This window comes from Ceratotherium simum, chromosome 24 (assembly GCF_057802395.1).
Source record: "Ceratotherium simum simum isolate JZ-2026a chromosome 24, ASM5780239v1, whole genome shotgun sequence".
Classification (NCBI taxonomy): domain Eukaryota; kingdom Metazoa; phylum Chordata; class Mammalia; order Perissodactyla; family Rhinocerotidae; genus Ceratotherium; species Ceratotherium simum.
In genome coordinates this window covers 47,921,903-47,934,996 of record NC_141923.1, presented here as the reverse complement: position 1 = coordinate 47,934,996, position 13,094 = coordinate 47,921,903, and the positions used below count along the sequence as shown (strand labels likewise).

Sequence of the window (13,094 nt, the reverse complement as noted above, 5' to 3'; positions counted from 1 at the left end):
GAGTACTAGACAAATTTTTATTTTCCAAAAATTGGAAAAATTGATTAAATTAGACACTTGTCCAATTAAAGGGCAAAGATAACATTTCTTTCCCCAGGAGCAGAAGTGTATTTTCTCTTATAAATGCAGAGGAAGACAAAATAAAATATTTTATTAATATTCTTGACCAAAGAAATAGGAAAACAAATAAGAAGAATCTTGGTTACTTCAAGCTGCTGAAAACTTGCTGGAACAAAAATTCTAAGGCAGAAATGCACGTGATGGTAGTGCCGTTAATGCATTTGATTCAGTTACAAAGCAAACAGCACATTCATTCATTTATTCATCCGTTCAGCAAATATTTATTGAGAGTATTCTAGGTGTTGGGCACTATTCTGGACACTGGGAAATGATTGATGTGCGACCCAGGATCCCTACTCTCGTGGAGCTTACATATTGGTGGGAAAGATAGGAATACACAAACAATTTTGAATGCAGAGAACTAAAATGAGGTGATGTGATAGAGTTTGGTGGTGATTTAGTTTGGATGGCTAGAAAGCCCTCTCCAGGAGGTGGCTTTAAACTGGTAAGGACTCATGGTGTGAGCAAATGTTAGAAAATGACTTGGTTGTAATAAATTAGCCTTCAGTAGGGAAGGAATGCAGCTTGGGATTCCAGCATATCCTTCCAATGTGGTAGCCAATTGTTTCTTCTCTAGTTTATATTCTTCCATCATCTACGGCGTGTAAAGAATAGTGGATTATGTTTGGAACCATCAAATTAGGATAGCTGGCTGGTGTTCTGGAAAGGACTGAGGACCATGTCAGGAGACCTGGTTGACCCTGGTTTTTCCAGTACCTTGCTGGTTTAGCATTCCAGTCTCTATACCTTGGTTTCTTTACCTAAAAGAAAAATAGGTTTTGGTGAGGTCCTTTGCAGCTCTATTTCTAGGAACAATATAGAAGCATGATTCAATTATTGTAAACCCTTGGTTGTTGGAAATCTACAAGGATGATAAAAGAAAGCAACAAAAAATTTGGAAAGTTTGTATATCAGTAGCTCAAAAATTTAAGATAATTAGGCAGATAGCTGGATGCAAAAGTTAGATATCATGAGTATTTTTATAATGAGGTTTTTTATTTGCTATTGCTTTTTTAGAAAACGAGAGTTTTAAAAAATCTGCAGTAAAGAGTTTTCAAAACATTAGAAAAGTAAATAATCATTTCTATTGTAATGTTTGTAGTTTCGTTACATTCGAGTTTTCCCTGCTTTCACAAACTGCCAGAAACGAAAAGATGTAAAATGTCTTAAAGTTTTGCAGCTAAGAATTCCATTTGCAACAAAAAATTAGACTGTTAAAAGTAAATTCAGTGAGTAAATTTAGAAGGAATAATTTTTACTCTAATATCCCAAACTCTTCACAAGGAAGTAAGACTTTTCTTCAACAATAATATCCTAAACACAATTTTATGAGCAAATGAAATTATACATCATTTTTTGTCTATAAAATAATAAAGTGACACTAACAATATTACCTTCCCTGGTGCTCAACACTTTGGAAAAACCGTTTCATGTTTCTTATTTCATTTGAGCCTCACAACTCCTTGACAAGCAAATTGGGTAGAATTTATTATTCCCACTTCACATATGAGGAAGAAGATGCTCAGGAGTTGGGATTTTCTTGGATTTATATAGCTAGTAATTTAAGCTAGAATCCGAGATCCTGAATCCTGTCTAGTGCTCCAATCATCCAAAAATGGGTACACGCATCACCTCAGTTTCTCTTCTGTGTTTCACTGTTTGTTTGAATGCATGACCCCAAAGTACTTCCAAGAATTTCTAAAAGACTTTGAGACTGTTGTGTGGCACTTGAGTTTATGAACAAGTTTGGGCAGCTACAGTGAATCTCCCAGTCTTATCCCTTCTGCTGTGACCCTATTCCTTCAAGTCCTGCTGTCTGTCAGGCGTGGTTGTCACTTCTCTTCGGCTACTCTTACTTATTGCTATGGGGAGATCTTGGTTGTGTTGGGGTGTTTCCTTTATTTTAGACAAAATCTGGGCAAGAATTGTGCATCTCATTCTGAAGTCATTTTAACATATCATGGCAATGCAAAACAGTCAACCCTTTTTAAAAACATTTTTTCATGGAGTGTAAAATTTTAAAAGTTGGATTTTAAGGAGCTGATTATCTTTTGCCTAATATCAGTTGGTAAAGACTGTGTTCAGTGTGATAAGGAAGGAACAAAGAACATAAGACTTTGTGCCACTCTCCAGACCTTACATTCTCCTGGGGACACAAAATATTAAGCCTATCAATTAGAATATAGTCAAATGATTATATGAAATATTTTGCTGTACCATGTTGAGACACTGCTATAAGATCTGCTAAATACATCTGCCAGTCAAAGAGATTGAGGAGGCAGAATAATTCACTTGAAGGCTGTGGAGAAAAGATGGAAGAAACACAAGGGAATAAAAGAGTTGAGTTTAGAGAGAAGAACCAGGTGTAATTTTGTTCAAAATTTCACTCTTTATTAGCAATAAATTAAAATAAGGTGGTGTTTTTTGATGACTCATAAGATAGATGTTGCATGAAAGGTACTGGAATCGACAGGCACAAATCAGATGGCCCAACACGGAAAATGATCACAGGTGCCGCGTTTGTGCCACTCACCTTTATCTTGCACACCTGTGTTTGAATTCATCCAAACTCGCGTAAATCCTTTACACAGCTGTTGAAATTGCACCTGAAAAAAGGCTGAAGTCTCAGACGGGCTAACATTTCATCATTCTGAATACTTAAACCCAAACAAGTTTAAACACTTTGCCAAACCCAAGGATAACGGGCTTCCTATTGATCTCTGTTCTGTTCAAATGTTCAACTGTGTGTGCCAAAATGTACCCTGCAAACTGCATGGTATAGAGTCCCATGATTTTTAGCTACAGAAAAGCTCAAAAATACAGTTTTAAGGATGAACGCTCTTCTATGAAATCTACACAGAAACGCATATTTTGATATATGTAATTAGATAAGGAGCAGTTGGCTGCTTATACAAACCAATCTACTGAATTTAATTTTTCTTTTCTTGTAAACAACTGGTTAAATATAGTATATTTCTGAAAAGAGCTAATTAAGTTTCTGGTATTTTCGCTAGACTGCTGTGATTTCTATTCTGACCTCCACAATTTTATCATTTTTAACTTGAAGTCTATCATTAAAATTTATAAAAATTGTGAATGTATACATTTGCATTGTAAAATATTCACACAGTACAGAAAGATATAGAATGAAAAGTGCAAGTCTTCCTGTATTATCTTTCCCCCAAACTCCCCTCCCAGAGGCAACCCCTTTAACATTTTGGTATATATCCTTTCAGATCTTTTGTAAAATGCATTACTTTGTGTGTGTGTGTGTGTGTGTGTGTGTGTAATTATAAATAAACTCTATCATAATATAAACTCTGTTATGCCACTATCTTTTCCTTAAAATAGCAGAACATATTACCAATCTTTAAAAATTTTGCCAGACTAATGAGTGAAAGTTGGTATCTCTGGATATAGGATTTCCTCTGGGTAAGAATTGGATGCATTTAAACTATTTTCTTCAAACTTAATTCTACACTCTCTGTTTGCTTGTTCACACAAAAGTTGAGAGGCTTGGTAAACATGGTACCATGAAGAAGTGAGTCTGAAAGTTGACCTTGAAGAAAATCTAGGGCTTGCCTCCATGGATAGGAGGAAAGAAAGGAAATTCCAGGTAGGGGAGATTCTGTTAGCAAAGCCATAGAAACTGGAGCCCCTGGCTTGTTTTCTTGATCTAATCTATCCATGGCTATGATAGAGGAAAGCTTGGGCAATCTTTGTGGCTGACTCGGTGGATGTTTCTCCACTGGGCTCTCGCTAGACCTATATTCAGTTCTACATGTTCGTGGACTTCCCATTCAGCGTGCTTCCACACCCCTGTTAGAGTGTTTACTGCTCTTCCTCAGAAGGAGCTCCTCTCTAAGGTAAGGGATGGGTTTCCCTCAGGATTGCAGAGGAAATCCCAGACTGTGCCCTTGCCTGAACTTTATGAATTGATTTGAACATGGCTACAGAGAGTTTTAACTGCTGGTGGCCCTTGACTGTGACCTAGTTGGCAAGATAATACCAAGGCAGTTGAAAGTGGCACTGGTGGAAAGTGGAGGGTTAGTGGGTAAGATAGAGTCAGGAGACAAACCGATTCAAGGATAATATCTGTGGTGTTGAGTAGTAAGGTTGGAAACATGAAAAGGAACAGAAGATATAGTTAGTATGGTTCTATCTTCTACAGAAGATATAGTTAATTGGGGTTTGGCATTTGGACTTGAGCCAGAAGAAATTAAGAAGATGAGAGTTATGATGAAATGAAGTGACCTTCATTCATTATGTCATCATATGCCATTTCTTGTCTTTCAGCTTCAAGCCTACACTTCTATATTCCTTTAGCGATGCCAGGGCTCGGACTCTTCAAACCATTCGGCTTTGCCAGCTGGCTTCCTGTGAGGCTCTGCCAACTGGAGATACTGATGGAGAGTGGATGACTTGCTCCTTCCTGTCTCTTGTGGGCTTCTTGTTTGCTTCCTGTTCCTGTGAGCATCACCCCAGCCTCACTTCTTTACAAAATCTGGCAGCAGTAGTTGGTTCTGGGAGCAGCAATTGAATCCAATAAGCAATTTTTCCAACATTCACAGAGCCTGCTACCTTGCACTCCCACCTCCCACCACACCAGCCACAGCCCCTGCTCAGAGGTCTGGGGTCCCAACCGCACAGAGCCCCTCTCTAGCTCAGAGACACTACTCCCAGCTAAACAGAGTCTCTCCTCAGAGGGCTGAGTTTTTCAGCTCTGTGCAGTCCTTCTATCTAAGTTTTAATAATTCCAGCCTCTGCTCTTTGTTCTTGCAGGAGTGGTAGCTGCTTCCTGTAATAGTTTCCTCTGTGACACCTTAGAGCTGTTCTTCAATATCTAGTTAACAATTCTTTATATTAATTCTGTCTCTTTACTGGACCTGACTGACAGAGGCTCTCCCAAGATGGAGTGTAAATAGGAGAACTCATGATTTCCCATATCATTCAGGAACAGTGTGAAGCCTGCATTACGTGGGGATGGAGAGGATAGAGGGGAGGAGGTACATCTGGCCAACTGTAGGTTGGAAGGAGCCAATGGGACTTGATTAGGAACAGAAAGTAAGGAGAGGTAGTATTACCGAACCAAGTGGGCTTGCCTCCTGGTGAGTGAAATAAGACTCTACACCAGTGGAAGTTGTCTCACAAAGTAAAGTGTATTTGCAGGAAGCAGGAATTTTTATTTCAGTTGGAGAATGAATATTTAAAAGGGAGAGGTGGGGGCCGGCCCCGTGGCTTAGCAGTTAAGTGCACGCTCCGCTACTGGCGGCCCGGGTTCAGATCCCGGGCTCACACCGACGTACCGCTTCTCCCGCCATGCGAGGCCGCGTCCCACATGCAGCAACTAGAAGGATGTGCAGCTATGACATACAACTATCTACTGGGGCTTTGGGGAAAAAAAAGGAGGAGGATTGGCAATAGATGTTAGCTCAGGGCCGGTCTTCCTCAGCAAAAAGAGGAGGATTAGCATGGATGTTAGCTCAGGGCTGATCTTCCTCACAAAAAAAAAAAAAAATTAAAAAAAAAAAGGGAGAGGTGGGTATTTCACTTGCACAGGCTCAGTTGGAGAACATGCTTCCACGTAATGAGGCCTAAGCTCCGCCTAGAGAGATCTTTGCATTAAAAATAAAGCAAAGGTCATGGGCATAGCTCTTGTGGTGAGGCTTGGTCAGTTTCAGGACGGCTGGTGGTTACATCTCCTTAAGGTACAAAAGGAAAAGAAACAACTTGGAAAAACAGTTAATTGCTTCCAAACCCAGCTTTGAGTTTCTCAATGCACCTAGTTGGTAGCAAATCCACCGTCTAGTTTTATGCTGGTCGTCATTCTTGACGGACATAGGTCGAATGTCTGTCTTCTGTAACTGCTTCCTGCTGAGCATGGGTGTTGTCATAGGGACCAGTAGAGAAGCAGAATTTCCAGCTAGTCTCAAATAGGTTTGTGGGTTACCAGGGGCATAGCCCCAAGTTGTTTGTAACAACCATCTGTAATTTTATAGCCTCAATGTGTTTAGGATCTGGGCATACTTGCCCCTCCCCCTCTAGATTTCATCAGCTCTTTATAGTCTAGATACTGGGTTGCCCATTTCTCTGGTGGACCTAGTCCTGCTGCCCAGGAACATGCAACTCCTTGGAAGCATGCTGTGCCTAAATGGTATGGGCTTGGTTAGGATCCAAGGCAGAGCCTGGGGTGGATAGCTGGTCATTACTTATCTGCATGGTGTCACAGAAACAAGAGTTTCAAATCAGAGGGTGGTTTGCCGGAAAACTCGGAGTCATCAGCTGTCTGTGATGATCTCTCTTGATGTTCAGGTGTGGGTGCCTTTTTTACCCGTGTGTGGTGGATCCAAGGGTGACTCCTTCTAATTTCAGGGAAGAATGCCTGGTTAGTAACACCAAGTGAAGCCCTACTCAAATAGGATTTAGCTGATCTTGGGACAAGCCGCTTTTCCAAGTTTTAAGATAGACTCAATCTCCCAGTTCATATGCGTGGAGGTTTGACCTATGTAGGCAAGGGACGTTAGAAGTTTCCGTATTTATTGAGTGTATCTACCACCTGCTTCAGATTGATTATGTGTTTGATTGCCGTGGAAATCTCTGGGTCTGGGTTTGTGAGAAAATCCGAGTCTTTAGGGAACAGCCTCCCATAGGTCATTTCGAAGGGGCTAAGTTTCAATTTGCCTTTTGGAGCTGCCCTTATCCAAGTGAGGGCTATTAGCGGTAGTTTCAGCCAATTTTCCCATGTCTCTTGGCACAATTTACCCAGGGTTTTCTTTAAAGTTTGATTTGCCCGCTCAGTTTTTCCACACAACTGTGGTCTCCATGAGGCATGTAGCCTCCATTTAATTTTTAAAACTCTGGCTACTTCGGAGGTTTTTTTTGTGAGGAAGATCAGCCCTGAGCTGACATCCATGCTAATCCTCCTGTTTTTTTGCTGAGGAAGACTGGCCCTGAGCTAACATCTATTGCCAATCCTCCTCCTTTTTTTTTCCCTCCCATTTTTCTCCCCCAAGCCCCAGTAGATAGTTGTATGTCACAGTTGCACATCTTTCTAGTTGCTGTATGTGGGACGCTGCCTCAGCATGGCCGGACAAGCGGTGTGTCAGTGCGTGCCCGGGATCCAAACCCGGGCCGCCAGTAGCGGAGCATGCACACTTAACCGCTAAACCATGGGGCCAGCACCTCAGAGGTTATTTTTGATATAAAAGCTGGCCCATTGTCACTCTGAGTCAATCTAGGCAACCCAAAACAGGGAATTATTTCTTTTAACAACACTTTTGTTATTTCATTTGCCCTGTGCGACATACAAGGAAAGGCTTCAATCCATCCAGTAAATGTATCCACAAACACCAAGAGGTATTTGTATTCTCCAGGGTCTCTGGGCATAACAGTAAAATCAACTTGCCTGTCTTCCCCCAGTAAAGTCCCTGAATTTGAGTTGCTTTGGCCAGGGAGGTACAGGAGGTCTGGTTTGTACATTATTCTTCTGGCAATAAACGCATCATCTGGTTATTTTTTCAATAAGTTCCTTTATACCTGGGGTGATTATGACCTTCGTCAGCCATAGGTATAAGGTCTCTTTTCCATAATGGGTAGAAACATGAGCACTCTTAAGGAGCCCCCAAGCTGTTTGTTTGGGGACCCAAATCTTCCCTTGTGGGTTTATCATCCAGCCCTTAACTATTGGGGATCACTGATAACCCTGTGTCATGGCTTCCCTTACTCCATCAGGGGAATACACTGGTGTAAACTCATAGAAGGGTAGAGTGGGGATTAATGGCAATTGGAGAAGCTCTCCTGATGTAGCGGCCCTTTTTGCAGCTGCAGCTGCCAAGTTATTCCCTTTTATGGCCTCTGCTTCGCCACTCTGATGGCCTCTACAGGGGCCACAGCTACTTCCTTCGGAACCTTAAACTGCTGGAAGCAGTTTAAAGATCTCTGGCCCATGTTTAATTTCTTTACTGCTGCTATTAAGGAGTCCTCTTTCTTTCCAAATGGCTCCATGAGCGTGAATTACAGAGAAAGCGTATTTAGAGTCTGTGTATATTGTTATTATTTTTTCTTTTCTCAATTCCAAAGCTCTTGTTAATGCAATTATTTCTGTCTTTTGGGCTGAGGTGTCTAGTGTCAGCCCCTTGGCCTCTATGGTTGCATACAGAGCCACTACTGCACAACCTGCTCTTCTTTGTCCATTATTCATGAAGCTGCTCCCATCTACAAACCATACTTCCTCTGCGTGAGGCAATGGTTCACTCTGGAGATCTCTGTTGCTACAGTAAACCTGTTTAATCACTTCTGGGAAAGCATGGGTAATAGGCCCATTGGAATCAGGGAGCAGGGTAGCTGGGTTTAAGGTATGACAAGGCTTTAAGGAAATCTGAGGGGAATCTAGCAGCATAGCTTGATATTGTAGTATTCTATTCTGGGATAGCCATAGATGTCCTTTAGTCTCTAGTAGGCTAGAGACTTCATGGGGGGGTCCACACTGTCATAGATTGGCCCATAGTCAGTTTTTCTGCTTTCTTGATTAAGAGGCAGGTGGCAGCTACAGCTCTCAAGCATGGGGGCCATCCTTTTGCCACGGTATCTAGCTGTTTTGAGAAATAGGCTACCACTCTTTTTAGGGATCCCAACATTTGGGTTAGCACTCCCATAGCTATTCCCTGTCTTTCATAAACATATAGATCAAATTCTTTGCTCAGGTCTGGTAAGGCCAGTGCAGATGCTTCCACTAGCAAGTTTTTAAGCTTATTGAAAGCTTGGTCACATAGCTTATCCCATTCAAAGGGGTCCATTTCTGGCCCCTGTAGTTTATCATGGAGAGGTTTAGCAATTAATCCAAAGTTAGGGATCCAAATGCACCAAAACCAGCCGTCCCCAAGAATCCTTGTAGCTGCCTACGAGTTTTTGGTGGAGCAAGTTGGCATATTACCATTTTCCACTTCTGAGGAAGGCTGCATTGTCCCCTTGAAATGATGAACCCCAAACACTTTACAGTCCCTTTACATATTTGTGCCTTCCTTTTAGATGCTTTATAGCCCTTACTGGCTAAAAAGTTCAACATAATTATAATGTTTCTATTGGAGATCTCCTTAGTAGGGCTGGCTATTAGGATGTCATCCACATACTGTAACACAGTACTCTGTTTTAATTTTAGTTCCCTTAAATCTCAGCCTAGGATTTCCCCAAAGACAGTGGGGGAGTTTTTGAATGCTTCAGCTAAGACAGTCCAGCAATACTATTGCTTCTGGTGCGATTCTGGGTCCTCCCATTCAAAGGCAAATATCTCCTGGGACTCAGATCCAACGGGATGCAGAAAAAAGCATCTTTTAAATCCAGGACTATATAGAACCTCCAGGGAGGTTAACTAGTGGGGTGTATGGATTAGGCACTACAGGATGTATGTCTTGGACAGCCTTGTTGACAGCCTTAAGGTCCTGAACAAATCTATATTCCCCTGTTCCTGGTTTTTTAATGGGTAAAATGAGAGTGTTCTATGGGGATCTACATGGCCTGATAAATCCCTGTTCTAAAAGCCTATTAATTACAGGAAGTCTTCCTCTTATGGCTTCTGGCTTCAAGAGGTATTGTTTTACCCGGGGCCAGTGATCTATCTGTTTCAATGTTACCTTTACTGGTGTGGCACCAGCTGCTCGCCCCACCTGTCCTTGTGCCCATACTTTCGAGTTAACTTGGCTTAAAACATTTAGGGGAATCTCTTCCTTCGTAGGTGCTGATGTATCCTGTAATAGGGCCACAAGCTCAACTCCCTGACTTTTGGGGACTTGGATCTCTACTTTATCTTGTTCCCAGCTTGTTGAGGCCTCTAACTTCGGTAGTATACCCCTCCCTAGAAGGGGAACAGGGCATTCTGGTACATACAGAAAAGAATGCTTCAGCAATTTTGATCCCACTTCATAGGTCAAGGGCTCCAGAAACGTTTTGGTCTCTCCTTTTCCTGATAGTCCTTTATGTCACAATTTCTTTTTGAAAGGTTTCCCTTTTGGTATTCAGCACTGAGAATGTAGCTCCAGTATCAAGCAAGAATTCAACATGCTCTCCTTCCACTGCTAAGGTCACTGGGGCTCCTCAGGGAAGATGATGATTTGGTTGCCTGGAGCCAACCAGGGAGCCCCACGACCCCATCACATCTCATCTGTGGTCATGGGAAGTTGCCATGGCTCGATCTTGTTCAATCCCTTCCCTCCAAGGGGACGGTTTGGACAAGCCTGCCACCAGTGCCCTTCCTGTTGGCAGTATGCACACTGGTTAGCCCCCGACTTTGTTGGTGGCCTTCCAGTCCCTCGGTGGGGGCCGCGGTTACTCACCCACAGCATCTTCTTTCTCTCCCTCGGGTCACCTTGAGTAGACTGGAGGGCTGCAGCTCACTAGGCGGCTTGCCTTTCCATCTTCTTGTCTTCCTTCTCATCCTCGGCTTCATCCCGGTTACTGAACACCCTACAGGCAGTCTCTACTATCTGTGCAGAATTAGTGTCAGGACCTATAGCCATCTTTTGGAGTTTCCTACAGATGTCTGGAGCACTTTGAGATGTAAAACAGGTGTTAAGAACCACTGTACTGCCCTGGGCCTTGGGGTTCCAATTTGTATATCGCCTGAGGCAGTCCTGCAGCCTCTGAAAAATGGATGGAGGGGTTTTCCTCAGGGCCTTGGTGGATGTCTCTTAATTTAGACCAGTTAATGGGTGGCTGGCTTACTATCTTCATGGGTTTCAAAAGCAAACCCTGAAAATATCCTAGCTTTTTTGATCTTCAGGATCATTGGGATTCCACCCAGGGTTAGTCCCTGGCACAGCCTGTTCACTAGGCTTGTGAATGTCTGATCCTGGGTCATATTCATTATCTGCTTGTTCCAGAGCTTTTAACAGAACAGATGACTTTTCCTCAGCCGTGTAGAGTGTAGTTAATGGGCCTTGAATATCTGCGCAGGTTGGATTATGAGTGGAGAAGATTCCCTTTGTCAGGTTTATGAATTCCTCTGGGTCAGCCCTCAATCCTTTAGTGTGTGCCTTCCAATTATGCAGATCAGAGGTGGACAAGGGGAGGTGCATGTTAATAAATCCCCCCTCAACATCTGGCACCTGTCTTAGGGGATATATCTCAGGTTTGTAACTGGTTTCTAATCTAGCTGTACTATCTGGAAGAGGAGGGTGAAGGGTCTTTGGTTGTTGGAGAGTCCAATTCCCTGTAGAGGGATTGCTTGGGGGGAACAGTAAAGGGTTTGGCCCTCTTACATCCTCTGGCTTAAACAGAGGTGAGGTAGGGGAATAAGGTGGAGGTGTCTTGGGGCTCACCAGCTGGTCTAGTAGTGTGGCCAAAGCTGGAGTATCTGAGTGAGGTGGACTCTGAAGTGGGGTTCCCTTAGTTCCATGGTTCCTGATTTGGAGGAGCAGGTCTTCCCCATCAGAAAGATCTTGTAGTATGGGAAGTATTTTCGAAGTCTTAGATTCGACTTTTAACCCTTCATTTAGACATAGTACCATGAAGCACTGGATATACAGGTTTTCTTCCCATTTCCTGGTCATTTTGCAAGATAGATCTAATTGTAGTATGGTGCTAACATTTAGGGTCCCATTTTCTGGCCATTTTCCCCCATCCCACAGTAAATATTGCAGCTAGGCTGTGTTACATAAAAAGATCATCTACTCTCGGGTCAATGGGGAATACCCGAAGACCTTACAATTCTGGAGGATGCAGCTCAATGGGCTTTCTTCTGGGATGGAGCTTGCTCCCCCCATATTCTAGCACCTTCTCTTATGGTCTGTTTCCAACCTCCTGGGAGCTACTTGTATTGGTCAGTGGTGACGCAGATGCCACAAGGTTATGAGGTGGGGACTCAAACCCTGAAGCCAGAGGAGGTTTAGCACCCTAAGAGCCTGAAACTAGACCTGGGCCACGTAACTAAATCCTTAAAGGGAAAATAAAACAAGTGGACACTGGGTTTCACCCAGCGACCACTGATAGGGAGGGCAAGGAAAAAAAAAAAAGACGACCTAGGAGTCCAGAAAAGCCAGACTGTGGAAAAACAAGATTGATGTCAAACGTCCTAGACAAAAATGCTATGTCAAACATCATCGACAAAAATCACAGAAACAAACAAAAAACAGGCTCAGCAACTCCAGAGGGGTGTAACCCCAACCAAGACAACCCCTCCTCTGATAACAGGCACAACAGAAAGACAGACTCAGTGATCTCAGGGGGCCTTGAGCCCCCACCTCGTCACTCCAGATGAGATTCAATCTCCAGAGGGGATTTGTCCCCCAGACAGACTCAGTGCACTCCAGGTGAGATTAACTCTTGAGAGGGGGTTTGACCCCTGACTGGTCACCAGGAATTGCTCCTGTTTCACCAGAACTGAGCATTGGTCCTTCCGGAGTGGCCTGGTCATGCAATCTTTCCAAAGAGAGGGGACTCTCACTCCCCTGAGCCAGGCTACCTCCAGGTGGGGACTCAAACCCTGAAGCCAGGCCCCAACAGACAAGCTTTCTGAGACAACTTAAGAAAATAACTCTTATAGCTGTGCTGTGGGGTTGGTGCCACTCACCTCCATAGAGAGATCCTCCAAGCAAAGCACTCAGTGCGGCCGCTGGGTCTCCCGACGGGGTAGCGATGTCAAGCTGGCGGCACAGTCATCACGAAGGGGTATGTTCCCTCTGGGTCGCCAATTTTGTTACCGAACCAAGTGGGCTTGCCTCCTGGTGAGTTAAGTAAGACTCTACACCAGTGGAAGTTGTCGCATAAAGTAAAGTATATTTGCAGCAAATAGGAGGCCATGAGGAATCATTTCCAAAGTCATGGCATCCCTGAAAAAAGGGAAGCAAGGACTTTTATTTCGGTTGCGGAATGAATATTCAAAAGGGAGAGGCAGGTATTCGCTTGCACAGGCTCAGTTGGAGAACATGCTTCCACATAATGAGGGCTAAGCTCCTCCTGGAGAGATCTTTGCATTAAAAATA

The 13,094-nt window shown here is 43.3% G+C and overlaps 1 long non-coding RNA gene across 1 annotated transcript; it reads right to left on the bottom strand.

Moving 5' to 3' along the window:
* Positions 1-354: 354 nt before the first annotated feature.
* On the bottom strand, positions 355-12,848 carry LOC147913950 (uncharacterized). Its single transcript, XR_015556028.1, has 3 exons — positions 12,683-12,848; positions 2,654-2,726; positions 355-881 (listed from the first exon to the last, which is right to left on the bottom strand). It is a non-coding gene; the product is annotated as an uncharacterized LOC147913950 (long non-coding RNA).
* Positions 12,849-13,094: the final 246 nt, after the last annotated feature.